Source organism: Megascapheus bottae, chromosome 3 (genome assembly GCF_031878675.1).
Source record: "Megascapheus bottae isolate mThoBot1 chromosome 3, mThoBot2.hap1, whole genome shotgun sequence".
Taxonomy (NCBI): Eukaryota; Metazoa; Chordata; class Mammalia; order Rodentia; family Geomyidae; genus Megascapheus; species Megascapheus bottae.
The window spans coordinates 35,221,260-35,235,199 of NC_143511.1; the positions used below are offsets into that span (position 1 = coordinate 35,221,260).

General features: G+C 46.8%; 1 long non-coding RNA gene across 1 annotated transcript; it reads right to left on the reverse strand.

The window, feature by feature from the left end:
- Positions 1–4,165: 4,165 nt before the first annotated feature.
- Positions 4,166–11,076, reverse strand: LOC150065303 (uncharacterized). Its single transcript, XR_016534753.1, has 3 exons — positions 10,987–11,076; positions 6,915–7,040; positions 4,166–4,244 (listed from the first exon to the last, which is right to left on the reverse strand). It is a non-coding gene; the product is annotated as an uncharacterized LOC150065303 (long non-coding RNA).
- Between the last annotated feature and the right edge of the window lie 2,864 nt (positions 11,077–13,940).

Here is a 13,940-nt window from a genome sequence, read left to right on the forward strand (position 1 = left end):
ACTAAACATTGTATTTCTCACTGCATTCGATGTTTTGCTGTGATGGGGATTCCCTCGCAAATAAAAACAGATAATGGCCCTGGCTATGCAGGCCGAGCATTTCAATCCTTCTGCCATTCTTATAATATCACTCATATTACAGGCATTCCTTACAATCCTCAAGGTCAAGGCATCGTGGAGAGAGCTAATGGATTATTAAAACGTCAAATTGCTAAAATACAGAAAGGAGAGTCATATCCTGGTACCCCTGTGAATATACTTAATCATGCTTTATGTGTTTTAAATTTTTTGAATCTGGATTCAAATAATTTATCTGCTGCTCAGCGATTCTGGGAAAAAAGAGAGCAGCGTGCTTTTGCCTTAGTAAAATGGAAGGATCCCCTAACTGGTGCTTGGCACGGACCAGATCCTGTTCTAACCTGGGGTAGAGGGCATGTATGTGTTTTTTCACAGGAAGAAAATGATGCCCGCTGGCTGCCCGAACGCTATGTTCGGATTCTGGAGAGTGACTGGTCATCCAAGGAGCGACTCACTGGACCTTCACCCCCAACCCTCCAGTAATGCATCCAGTAATGGGGAAAAGACCTGAATTCATGTTTTTGTGTTAAGTGTAAAAGTCTCTGTTTCTTTGTCTTGTTCGTGTTACATATTTTTTCTTGTCCAGTTTTGTCTTTGAAATTGGTACCAGTTTTAAATATGGATCCTTATGGTTTTTCTAAAGTTTTGTTTTGAACCTGGTTCTCACCTGCAAGGGTAAAATTGGCAAAGCTCTCTTGACACAAACTTCCGGAAAATGAATGGCCAATATTAATTTTGTGCACTTTAAAATCTTTGAGTATGGATGTGTGTGAATGAGTGAGTGAACATATTCAAGGTTTAATGAAGAAAATCATTTAGGTTTGAATTATTGCATTGTTTTAAAGAAGGGAACATTAGATCAGCAAAAAAAAAATGAACTTGATGTTCGTATAACAGCTCTTAAGTCCCATTAAGAAGGTCGAATCAGCAGATTGGAGAGAGAACTCCGAGAGCATCAAGGGAGGCACTTAGAGCAGAGGAAAGAGCCTCAAGAACCTACTAGTAAGGTCCCAGAACAGCAGAGACAGATCACGTTGAAAACTACTGCAGCTTCTGAAGAACAAGGAATTGCCAGCACTTCAGATCCACCAACAGCCAATATCAAGCCAACTCCTGTTGTTTCTACTCCAAGTAAAGTGACAACTGAAGCTATGGCTGGGAACAAATCAACGCCTATGGCCAGTACCCGTCCAATGGTCACATCTTCAACAGTCACCAATAGAACAACTCGCAGATCTAAGCCCCAGATGGATGAATTCCCCCCCCCCCCACGAGAGGAATCGCAGTCAAGGACAGGATAAGAGGGGATGCTCTCTGACCAACCTAAGACAGGGCCTTCAGCTTGATCTGAAGAAGTTCCCCATGACGGGTAAGGCAGAGTCAGCGATTCACCCAACCTAAGACAAGCAAGTCTGCATTTTTTAAAAGAAAGACGGGGGAGATGTTGGGGACCGACTGTGGGGTCAATGACCTTGGACCTGACCTTGGACCTACACAACTGTATACACAAGGAAGTAACTCTTATCAGGATAACTTTAAGCAATGTCAATCAGTTCTTATCAGGATAACTTTAAGCAATGTTAATCAGTTTTTATCAGGATGACTTTAAGCAATGTTAATCCTTTCTCATTTATCCTATATGTGACTTGTTTACTATTTTGTATGAATGTAGCCTCTGGCAGTTCCCTAGTTTTAAGAAGAGTATTTAAGGTCGGAACTTAAAATAAACAGGACAGTCTTAGGCAGCAGTCTGGAGCTCACAGCCCTCTTGGACTGCTGACTTGGGCTGTAGTCCTCCCGAACTCCATCTGTTTGTCTCTCTATTAATTTTCCCTAGTCCTTGCCCCTATTTCAGGAATCCCAATCTGCGAACCCTGGTTTGCTGCGGCCTAGCCCCGGCAACAAGGGAAATATACATGGAGTCAGTTGTGTAGTTGTGGATGTGCAGTTGTCTTATTTTTTTTTTTTTTGCCATTCCTGGGCTTGAGCTCGGGGCCTGAGCACTGTCCTTGGACTTTCTCAAGGCTAGAGCTCTACTACTTGAGCCTTAGCACCACTTCCAGCTTTTTTTTTCTATGTATGTGGTACTGAGGAATCGAACCTGGGTCTTCGTGCATGCTAGGCAAGCACTCTACCACTAGGCCAACTCCCAGCCCATGTACTTGTCTTTTCTTTGATCTCAAGACCCACACGGGTGCTTGGATTCAATGATGAGCATTGATTGCCCGTGGTGTGTGAACCCATTATTTGCTTCTTGCAATTTTCTTCTGTGTAGTGGCACGTGTTCCCATCTTGCCAGAAAATAAATCAGAGGCCCGGGGAGACTAATAAATGTGAAAAAGAAACCAGAATGTGGGCAAGTGTACACTCTACACTTAGGTGACACGACAGTCGTGGACAGAGGTTAACTGGGGTGCAGAAGAGTCAGGAGTAGAGGCACAGCTTGTTGTGGGCTTGGGGTTCGAGAAATCTTGAATTGGAGAAGGGTGAGTGAACAAGGAGAACAGCATGAGGCTGTTGAAGGTCCCAAACCCATGGCTCACTGTGGCTTCTCCCTGACAAAATGATCCTCCCCAAAGAGTTGAATGAACATCAGGCCGGAAGCCAGCTCCAGGCCTGCGAGGCCAGCCTGTCTGAAGTTCACCAAGTCCTCCTGCTCATACTCACCCAGGCCCCACCAGCCAGAAGACTGCCTTGTGAAGGCCTCACAGCCCTGGGGACTGAGGATGTGACCAAGAAGGCCACACTGCAGATTTTCCTGAGCTGCCTCACCAGTCAATGGCATCAACCTAGACCTTCAGCTGGCCCCTGTGGGCCACTGGTGAACAGAGGCACCTTCTGAGACAAGGGAACTGGACAAGTCACTGAAGTTAGGGCAGGACCCACATCCTCCATCCGGCAGGGATGGCAGCACCCTCCGCTGGACTTCTCAGACTCTCAGTTTCCTGGCTTAGATATGGGCTCAGGGAGAGCCCTCATTGCTCATGATGAGTGTGGGGCTTGTGGTAAAGCAGGGAGGGGTGGATGCTCAGAAGGGTGGGCCCAGCTTGTGTCCTGGCCGATGAATGAAGCAGAAGGGGGATGATCTCTGCTCTGCACGCACAGGCACACACATCTCTCAGACTCATTAGTGCTGAAAAAGAGGGGTGGCCCCTAAGCTCTCAGGCACAGCATTCTTGAGAAGTAGGTGTCCAATGCAGTCTACACAGTGTATAAAGGGAGCTTGGCTCTGTTCCTGTGTGCTTGACATCTAGGCTACCCTGTCACTGCCTCCATGCAAGAGGCCCATGTCCCCACACCAGCTGCTTCCTGTGCATGGACAAGGAGGAGGCTCCCTATCCAGTCACCACACCAGGCCACGGTTGACCTTTGGCCTAAGATCTCCCTTCCAGTTACAAACACTGACAAGGAAGAAATGGAGGCAGGCAAGAAAACCAGGAAGAAACCAGGAGCAATGTGTCCAGGTAGGAGTCCAGGGGAGATGAAGACAGTTTGGATGTGGCTGGTCAAGACAGGACACAGAGTCTGGGGATGGCCTGAGCTGCCCATGTGACAACACAGCCTTTTTCTCAGCCACCCCTGATGAAGAACCCACACAAGAGCAAGTGCTATCACCTGTCCTCCCACACTGGGGCATGCCCCCTGCTCATCCATTTCTATGCAGAATACAATCATATGAATTACAAAACCTGAAATGGATGTCTCCTTTGAAAAGAATAGAATAAGGGTATATCTCACTCTTCTAACTGAGGGAGGATAATTAGTCATAGAATGGAAAATCTTTGATGAATCAGTACACATCTCTAATTCTAAATCACATTTTGTGTGAGGAGCAAGACATTGCCTGCCCTGCGGGCAAAGGTTCCCACCTCACTTTGAGGGAAGAGAATAGGAGATTGTTAGCTATACTCATTGCTGCAGGCAGGTTGGACTCAATGACTTATCTCTGTGAAGGGCAAGCAGTCACAGAGGCAGGTTAAAGAGATCTTAGAGCTGCTCTGGAGCTGTCAGGGAAAGTAGAACAAAACTCACTTCTGTCAAGATGACATCATCATCGAGGTCCTCTTCTTCATGTTGCTGAGGAGCTGGGGTGACCAGCATTGGAATCCCTTCTTCATCAGAAGAATCTGATATGGTAATAGGCCCTTCTCTGAGACTAATCCAGTCTAAAAGGAGGCAAACAACACTGTTATTAGAACACTGACACAATCACGTTCACTCTTGCAAATTCAATTTTGGCCCAAAGAGTGTTAACAGTCTAACCTTTATCATAACTACTATTAACTTACCAACTGAAAGCACATACACTAAAGCAGTAACAGCTATGTTTCCATGTTTCCTTTTGTTTTGTTTTCCCTTAATTGTGCTAGAGTATATGCTAAAGATTATCAACTTTTTCTTTTTTTTCCCTCTCTTTTTTGGTGCTGGTCCCAGGGCTTTAACTCAGTGGCTCACACCTGTAATCCTAGTTACTCAGGAGGCTGAGATCTGAGTACTGAAGTTCATAGCCAGTCAGGCATTAAAGAATGTGAGATTCTTACCTCCAATTAAGCATTAGAAAGCAGAAAGTAGGGCTGTGGCTTAAGGGGTAGCGCAGTAGCCTTGAGTTGAAGAGTTTAGACATAGCAACCCATGACCCACCAAAAAAAAAGCAAAAGAGCAGGAGTTTAACCCAGTGGTACAATGCTTGCCTAGCATGTACAAAGACCTGAGTTCGATTTCTCAGTACCATATACATAGAAAAAGACAGAAGTGGTACAGTGGCTCAAGTGTTAGAGCATTAGCCTTGAGAAGGCCCAAGGACCATCCATGTTCAAGCCCTGAGTTCAAACCCTAGGACTCCCCCCACACCAAAAAAAAGACCCCCCCAAATCAATGATCTCATTCACTGAGCTGCAGAGATTCTAAGGACAGCAATTATCACACACACACACACACACACACACACACACACACACACACCACCATCACCACCACCACCACCACCACAACTACCACCACCACCACCACCACCACCACCACCACCAACAACAACAACAACAACAACAAAACAGTTGAAGGTTCTGTCTTGCTTTGAGTCTTGCCCTGAATGTCATATTACAAAGCTGCTAAGAATGTTTTTGTTGTTTTGTTTGTTGTTTGGCCAGTTCCAGTGATTCAACTCAGAGCCTGGGCACTGTCCTTGGATTTTCTCAAGGATAGAGCTCTACCCCTTTAGCCACAGGTCCATTTCTGGCTTTTTCTATGTATGTGGTACCAAGGAATGGAACCCAGATCTTCGTGCATGTTAGGAAAGCACTCTACCACTAGGCCAAACTCCAGGCTAATCAATGCTTCATAGTGAGACCCTGTCTCAAAAAAACCAAACTTGGGACCTGGGACTTTGGCCTAGTGGTAGGGTGCTTGCCTAGCACGCAGGAAGACCCGGGTTCAATCCCTCGGTACCACATACATAGAAAAAGCTGGAAATGGTGCTGAGGCTCAAGTGTTAAAGTGCTGGCCTTGAGAAAGCCCAAGGACATTGCTTCGGCCCTGAGTTCAAGCCAGGGCTGGAAAAAAAATCGAAACTAGTTGAGTGATCTCAAACCTATAATTCTAGATACTCAGGTGACTTGAGATCTGGAGGATCAAAATTTGATGTCATTCCAGGCCAGAAAGTCCATAGCATTCCATGTACAGAAAAAAGCCAGGACAAAGATGTGGCTCAAGTGGTAGAACACCAGGCTTGAAGAAGCTGAGCAAGAAGGAGAATCCTGTAGTTCAAGCCCTGGCATGGGGAAAAGAAGGAAACGGAGGAAGAAGCAAAGAAGGGAGGGAGGAAGGGAGGAAGGGAGGGAGGGAGGGAGGGAAAGCAGGTGTGAAAAGTGGGGGGAGGGGAGAGAAACAACAACAACAACAAAAAACACAGAAAAGAAGTATCACGTGAGGGCAAGCAAACTTACTAGTACCTATAACTGTTGTAGGAAAAATAAGCTCACAGGAGCACTCCTAATCCCATCTCTATAGATCCAATGACTGTCTACTCACAGGTTGGATTACTAGCATATTAATCTACTTATGTAAGATTTCATTTCTTCCTTTTCTGGCTGGTATACACAGGGACTCTTCCTTCCTAGGCAAATGCAGTACCAATGAGCCATGCCTCAGCCCTTTTAGCTTTAGTTTGTTTATAGAAAGGATCTAACACTTTTGTCCAGGCTGCCTGGGGTCATGCTTTTTATGTATGTGTGTGTGTGTGTGTGTGTGTGTGTGTGTGTGTGTGTGTGTGTGTGTGTGTGTGTGTGGTTATGGGACTTGAACTCTGGGCATGGACGTTATCCCTGAGCTCTTCAGCTGAAGGCTACTGCCCTACCCCTTAAGCCACAACACCACTTCCCTTTCGGGTGGTTAATTGAAGAGGCACTAACTAAAGTCCCTGGGCTGGCTTTGACTCCTGAACCATGATTTTCAGAGCTCAGCCTCCTGAGTAGCTAGGATTATAGGTGTGAGCCAGCTCGCCCAGCTGGGTAATGATTTTACCTTTACCACTTGAGTAGCTAACTACAAGCATATAATACCATGCTTTGTCTCTTGGGGTTCTAACTAACCTCTCCCAGGCTAGCCTCAAAGCACTGGTCTCCTACCTCTGCTTCCTGAGTAACTGGGAATTTAGGCATTTGCCACCATGCTCGGTATGAGGGAGGATTGATAAAATTCATTCATGACTATATGTGTAAGCTGGCACACTACTAGTCTAACAAATGCTTTTTATGCCTGATGTTCTCAGATCTAAAAATAAAATACTTCTGGATTCTAAAGCAGGCTAGATTCTTGGCCAAGTAGAATAAACAACTTACCTTGTCTCCTGTGGCAGTGAAAGTTGTTCAAGTGAATTATCTCTTCATTGTTATTTCCCTCTGCCATTTTCAAACGCAGTCATATATATGTGTGTGTTATTTTTAGTATTCAGACATGATGACCATCTGTACCAAAGCATATGGGGGGAAAAAAAGAGCATTAAGAGTATTTGTCACACGCTGGTGGCTTACACCTAATGACTGTATACAGCAGAGTATAGGCTTTTGGAGTGATGTAGTTTCAGTTTTTGCTCAAGGATAGCACTCTGCCACTTGACACACAGCATCATATCCAGTTTTTGTTTATACGGTACTGAGGAATCGAACCCAGGGCCTCATGTGTGCTAGGCAAGTATTCTTAACACTAAGCCACATCCTTTCTTTTTGGGGGCCTGGGAGCTGTCACTGAGCTCTTCAGCTCAAGGCTACCACCCTACCCCTGAAGTCACAGCGCCACTTCTGGTTTTCTGGTGGTGAACGGGAGATGAGTCTCCTGGTCTTTAGTGCCTGGGCTGGCTTTGAACTATCCTCAGATCTCAGCTTCCTGAGTAGCTAGGATTACAGGCATCAGCCACTGTGTCCAGCAAACTTTCTCATCAGTCAAATATTTCATCTTTTTTTTGGTGGGGGGGTCAATATTAGGACTTGAACTCAGACCCTGGGTGCTGTCCCTGAACTATTTCACTACTGCTGTAACATTCTGAGTCAGAGTGCCACTTATAAGCTTTCACTGCTATTGGTAATGTTCTGCCTTGACAGCATTTCAGATGCTGTTGGTGTCCATGTCCTCAACCAGTCAAGGCCACAGCCGTAACTGTCTGTAGATACCTATAATTTAATGTCTCTCCACATGTTGCAAAGTAGAAGAAATGTGATTTTTCATATTTAAACTTCATTATACCAAAATCAAGACAAAAAAATACTTTTTTTTTGTTTCGGGCACAATGGCTCATCCCAATTATCGGGGAGGATCATGGTTTCAAGCAGCTGGTAAAAAAGAAGTGAGAGCCAAGGTTGTGGCTCATACCTGTAATCCTAGCTACTCAGGAGGCTGAGATCTGAGGATCAAGGTTCAAAGCTGGCCCTGGCACTAAAGGACCTGAGACTCTTATCTCCTATGAACCCCTAGAAAACAGGAAGTGGGGTTTGGCTCAAGGGTAGGGTGGTAGCGTTGCACTCAAGAGCTCAGGGACAAGGCTAAGACCCAGGGTTAGGGTGGTAGCCTTGAGCTGAAAACCTCAGGGACAGTGCCCAGGCCAGAGTTTAAGCTCCATGACTGACACACACACACACACACACACACACACACACACACACACACACACACAGAAGTGAGATTCCATCTCAACAAATAAGCTGAGCATGGGGATTCACATTTATAATCCCAGCTATGTGAAGGTGTAAGTAGGATGACAATCCAAAGCTACCTAAGCAAGAAGTACAACATTTGATCTGAAAATTAACCTAAAGCAAAAAGGCACAGAGGAATTGTTCAAGTGGTACAGAGCTTGGCAGGCAAGCAAAAGCCCTGAGTCCAAACCTGTTTTTTGATTGTTGTTGTTGTGGGGCTTGAACTCTGAGCCTAGGCACTGTCCCTGAGCTCTTCAGCTCATGACTACTGCCCTAGCGCCCATGAGCCAGCCACAGCCCAACTTCTAGTGGCTAATTGGAGATAAGAGCCTGGCTTTTGAACCAAGATCATCAGATCTCAGTCTTCTAGGTGGCTAGGATTACAGCAGTGGTCACTGCACCTGGCATGTTATTGATTTTAGTTAAGATTTCATTTATGTGTCAGGGCTGGGAGCTTGGCTTAGTGGTAGAGTGCTTCCTAGCATGCATGAAGACCCAGGTTCGATTCCTTGGTACCATATACATACAAAAAAGCTGGAAATGGTGCTGTGGCTCTAGTGTTAGAGCAATGGCCTTGAGAAAAGTCCAAGGGCAGTGTTCAGGCTCTAAGTTCAAGCCTCAGGACTGCAAAAAAAAAAAGAAAAAAAAGAAAAGAGTTAATTTACTAGTATTGATTGGAATGTTTATCTGATTAAAGGCATTTTAAAAACCCTCCAGCAGACATCATCCCTATTCAGGGACACTTTTTCTTGCAGACTGAGACTGTACTAAATGGGAAAAAAATCGGGTAGTTAGAAAGAAAAGTGTCATCAATTATTTAAGCAAATGATAATAAAAATGGTACTGAGAAAGCAAAGGCAAAAAGATTAAAAAGTAGAAGGCTCTGATGAAGACCCACATATATTCACTCATCAACGCTAAACAAAGATGCACTCAGTGAAGGAGTAGAGGGAATCCACATGGGAGAAAAATAAGCTTGGATTCCTTTTTAAGATGGCACATAAAAGTCAATTCTCAGCTGGGGGCTGTGGCTCATGCCTGTAATCCTGGCTACTCGGGAGATCTGAGGATCGAGGTTCAAAGTCAGCCCAGGCACTAAAGACTCTAAGACTCATCTCCAATTAACCACTAGAAAGCAAGAAGTGGCTCTATGGCTCAAGCAGTAGGGTGTTAGCCTTGAGCTGAAGAGCTCAGGAACACTGCCCAGGTCCAGAGCTCTTGCCAGGCACCAGTGGTACCTAGAATCCTAGCTACTTAGGAGGCTGAGATCTGAGGATCTCAAAGCCAAAAGTTGGCCTACACCGATGAATGGATCCAAAAACTGAATATCAAGCAAGAAATGCACAAAACCAGCTGGCAAGGTGGCTCAAGCCTGTAATCCTAACAAATCAGGAGGCTGAGATCTGAGGATCAAGATTCAAAGCCAGCTGAGAGCACAAAAGGACCAGAGATTCTGATCCAATTAACCTCTAGAAAAAGGGAAGTGCAGTCTGGCTCAAAGATAGTGTGATAGCCTAGAGCTGAAGAGCTCAGGGACACTGTGCAGGCACAGGGGTACGGTAGTAACATTGAGCTGAAGAGCTCGGGACAGCACCCAGGCCAAGTTCGAGCCCCATGACCCACCAAAATAAAACCAAAAAAAAAAAAAACCCTGAACATAGGGCCAGGAGTTTTACTAACAGACAGCAATGGTAAACAGGGAAAAGCTCTGACATCAAATTCAGTGTCCCTAACCAAGGACTTTTCTTTCCCATTAGGGTTTTTCTTTTTGTTTTTTTCCCCCCCAATCCTGGGGCTTGAACTCTTGGCCTAGGTGCTGTTCCTAAGCTACTTTTGTTCAAGGCTAGCACTGTCCCACTGGAGCCACAGTGCCATTCAGCTTTTCCTGAGTAACTAGATATATGAGTCTCATAGACTTTCCTGCTTGTGCTGGCTTTGAACCTCAGGCTTCAGGTCTCAGATTTCAGAGTAGTTAGGATTACAGGCATGAGCCTCCAGCAGTCTAGTTTTTTGTTTGTTTGTTTTTGTTTACTGTCACTATTGGGGCTTGAGCTAAGGGCCTGAGCACTATCCTGGAGTTTTTTTTTGCTCAAGCTATCATTCAACCACTTGAGCCACCACTTCCAGCCTTTTCTGTATATGTGGTACCAAGGGTTTTGTACATATTGGGCCACTAGGCCACAGTCTTGGCCCTCTGCTTAGGTTTTTAAGAATCATTTTCCCAGGCACAATGGCTCATACCTGTAATCCAGCTACTCAGGAAGCTGAGATATGAGGACTGATGTTCAAAGACAGCTGGGGCACAAAAGACTATGGGATAAATATATCCAATTAACTACCAGAAAACCAGAAGTGCTGTGGCTCAAAGTGATAGAGCACTATCACTGAGCTTTAGAGTTCAGAGACAATACCCAAGCCCAGAGTTCAATCCTCACAATCAAATAATACTACTACTACTAATTTTAAACACTAATTACAGAAGCCTAATTTTTTTTATTCACCAAATAGCCTCCTTCAATTTTTTCAGTAGGAAGCAAAGGAGACTAAGTCATTTTCCATTGGTTAAATGCGAAATAGTAAACAGTTCTGGTGGAGCTATGAGTCCTCCTGAGTACACAATAGGGGTCCTAAATAGTGGTGACAAATAGTCTGGTGAAGGTATTTTCACTCCTGCCTGGGATGTCTCTGCATCAGGGCATTCCCCAACCTTTGGTCCTCTCACCTGAACTTCAGATCAGATGGCCTCAGTCAGAATCCTGGCCTCACCACCTAATGTATCAGTACCTTTGGGGTAAGCCGTTAAATCTTCAGACTCCAGTTCTGTGTCACAGTGGCATGTGTTTTCATCTTGCCAGAAAATAACTCAGAGCCCTGGGGAGGCTAATGAATGTGAAAGAGAAACCAGAATCTAGGCAGGAGTACACTCTACACTTAGGTGACACGACACTCGTGGACAGAGGTTAACTGGGGAGCAGGAGTCAGGAGTAGAGGTACAGCTCATTGTGTGCTTGGGGTTCGAGAAATCTAGAATCGGAGAAGCGTGAGTGAACAAGGAGAACAGCAAGAGGCTGTTGAAGGTCCCAAAGCAGGGCTCACTGTCCTTTTGCCCTGACAAAAGGATCTTCCCCAAATTGTTGAACATCATGCCGCAAACCAGCTCCAGGCCCGCGAAGCCAGCCTGTCTGAAATTGACCAAGCGTTCCTGCTCATACACACCCAGGCCCCATCAGCCAGAAGACTGCCTTGTGAACGCCTCACAGCCCTGGGGACTGAGGATGTGACCAAGTAGGCCACACTGCAGATTTTCCTGAGCTGCCTCACCAGTCAATGGCATCAACCTAGACCTTCAGCTGGCCCCTGTGGGCCACTGGTGAACAGAGGCACCTTCTGAGACAAGGGAACTGTTCAAGTCACTGAGGTTAGGGCAGGACCCACACCCTCCATCCAGGAAGGACGGCCGCACCCTCTGCTGGACTTCTCAGACTCTCAGTTTCCTGGCTTAGATATGGGCTCAGGGAGAGCCCTCATTGCTCATGATGAGTGTGGGGCTTGTGGTAAAGCAGGGAGAAGTGGATGCTCAGAAGGGTGGGCCCAGCTTGTGTCCTGGCCGATGAGTGAAGCAGAAGGGGGATGATCTCTGCTCTGCACGCACAGGCACACACATCTCCCAGATTCATTAGTGCTGAAAAAGAGGGGTGGCCCCTAAGCTCTAAGGCACAGCAGTCTTGAGCGTCAAAGAAAGCATGAGAAGTAGCTATCCAATGCTGTCTATACAGTGTTTAAAGGGAGCTTGGCTATGTTCCGGTGTGCTTGACATCTAGGCTACCCTGACACTGCCTCCATGCAACAGGCCCATGTCCTGTGCATGGACAAGGAGGAGGCCCCCCATCCAGTCACCACACCTAAGATCTCTCTTGGAGTTACAACCACTGCCAAGGAAGAAATGGAGGCGGGAAAGAAATCCAAGAAGGAACCACGAGCTCTCTGTCCAGCTAGGAGTCAGGGTAGATGAAGACAGCTTGGATGTGGTCGGTCAAGATAGGACACAGGGTCTGGGGATGGCCGGAGCTGCCCATATGGCAACACAGCCTTTTTCTCAGCCACCCCGATACAGAACCACACAAAGAGCAAGTGCAATCACCTGTGTTCCCACACTGGGGCATGCCGTAACCAGGCCTCAACTTTCCTGGCTGGAGGAGGCACTCATGGTGGCACTGATAGTACTGAGACAGAAAGGGGGACAATGAGAGTGACCCGCTTTGCTGAATCTCAGTCCTATTATTTCCTTTAGTCTCTTTTCTCTTCTTTCTCTTATCTGTTGGATGGCATTGGTGCATCTTTAAACCAGAGTCTGGCCCAGGGGACAGCCATGACTGTGTCAGATGAGTCATTAGGAGTTGTGAGGGGAGGCCGGCTAGAAGAAGAGAGCAATGTGGAATGCACAGAGTCACCCCAAATCACAAGTTCAATCTACTGGGTAATGGAGCTCCCACACTGGGATTCACTTTTCCGAAGTCAGGTGCTGTGGTCAGGCTAGGTCCAGGGGAGGGCTTTTCAGAATTGGGCACCTACAGGCTCCAGTGAGTCTGAGCCCTAGCTCCATGGCTGTCTACAGAAAGGACATAGAGGGCTTGGTTCTGTGGGTCGTGGGAGGGCTGCGGCAGGTTCTAGGACCCAGGGCACGATCTCTGAGGCTCAGTTACCTGCATCTATCTGTGGAGCAGAGGAGCACGTGGTCAACCATCAAGTAGCATTTTCTGAACCCTTCTGCAGGACTAGAAGAGTTGGTGGAGTTGCATTTGTTTCAGTGCATCTGATCTCCTAGCAAGTGTTCCCTGTCAAGGCAGTCCCTCAGAGATGTGTGTCACTTTCTGACTTTGGTGAGACAAGGAATCAGGATGTTGAATCCCTGAGAGTTCTGGGAGTCTTTGGAGTGGTGAGAGTCATCCTCTCCTATCCAGGGTCACATCTGGATAGGGCAAGGCTGTGTGCTTAAGACCCCACCTTGATAGATCCCCTTCAGCCAGAGCCTCTGACCTAGCTCTATGAGGGGCCACTGGTCCAGGGGCTTTGGGTCACAATGGCCAGTGGTCGGCCTGGGCAAGGCAGAAAAAGGCCTGAACAGGGCACCTTGCAAAGCTTGGGTCATAATCAAGGGCTCAAGGGAAGAGCTGTGCAGAGGTGACATCACAATGGCTCAGAGGACTCAGAACCCCGGGGTCCTCCCAGGAATTCACAGTCCACACAAGCCTCGGAGAGTGCACTTGTGTGGATCGTGTCCATTGCAAAGATGTTTCGTTGTTGCTGGCAAAGTGGTCGAGGCTCAGGCCTGAGTGATGGGCGGAGAGGGTTCCTGGGGCGCCTGTGTCCATGCTTTGTGCGCCCTGGCCTCCGCCACCGACGCCTCTGGAGATTTTTCCGGAGGAATTCTAGGGTAACATGGGACAGACCAGGGCAGGAAATGGCTAGGACGCCTTCCACCCTCATCTCCCTGTGCATCACCACTTTTCCTTCCCACGTGTGTGGAGGGGGGGCAGGGGTGTGTGTGGGGGTGTGTCCCTGTGAGTGTCCCTGTGTGTGTTGCTGTGAGTGGTCAAATGTTTGCAGTTATTTGTGTGTGTCCATGAATGTTCCTGTAGTGTTGCACATGGCACTTGAACTGTCCCTGTGTGGTTC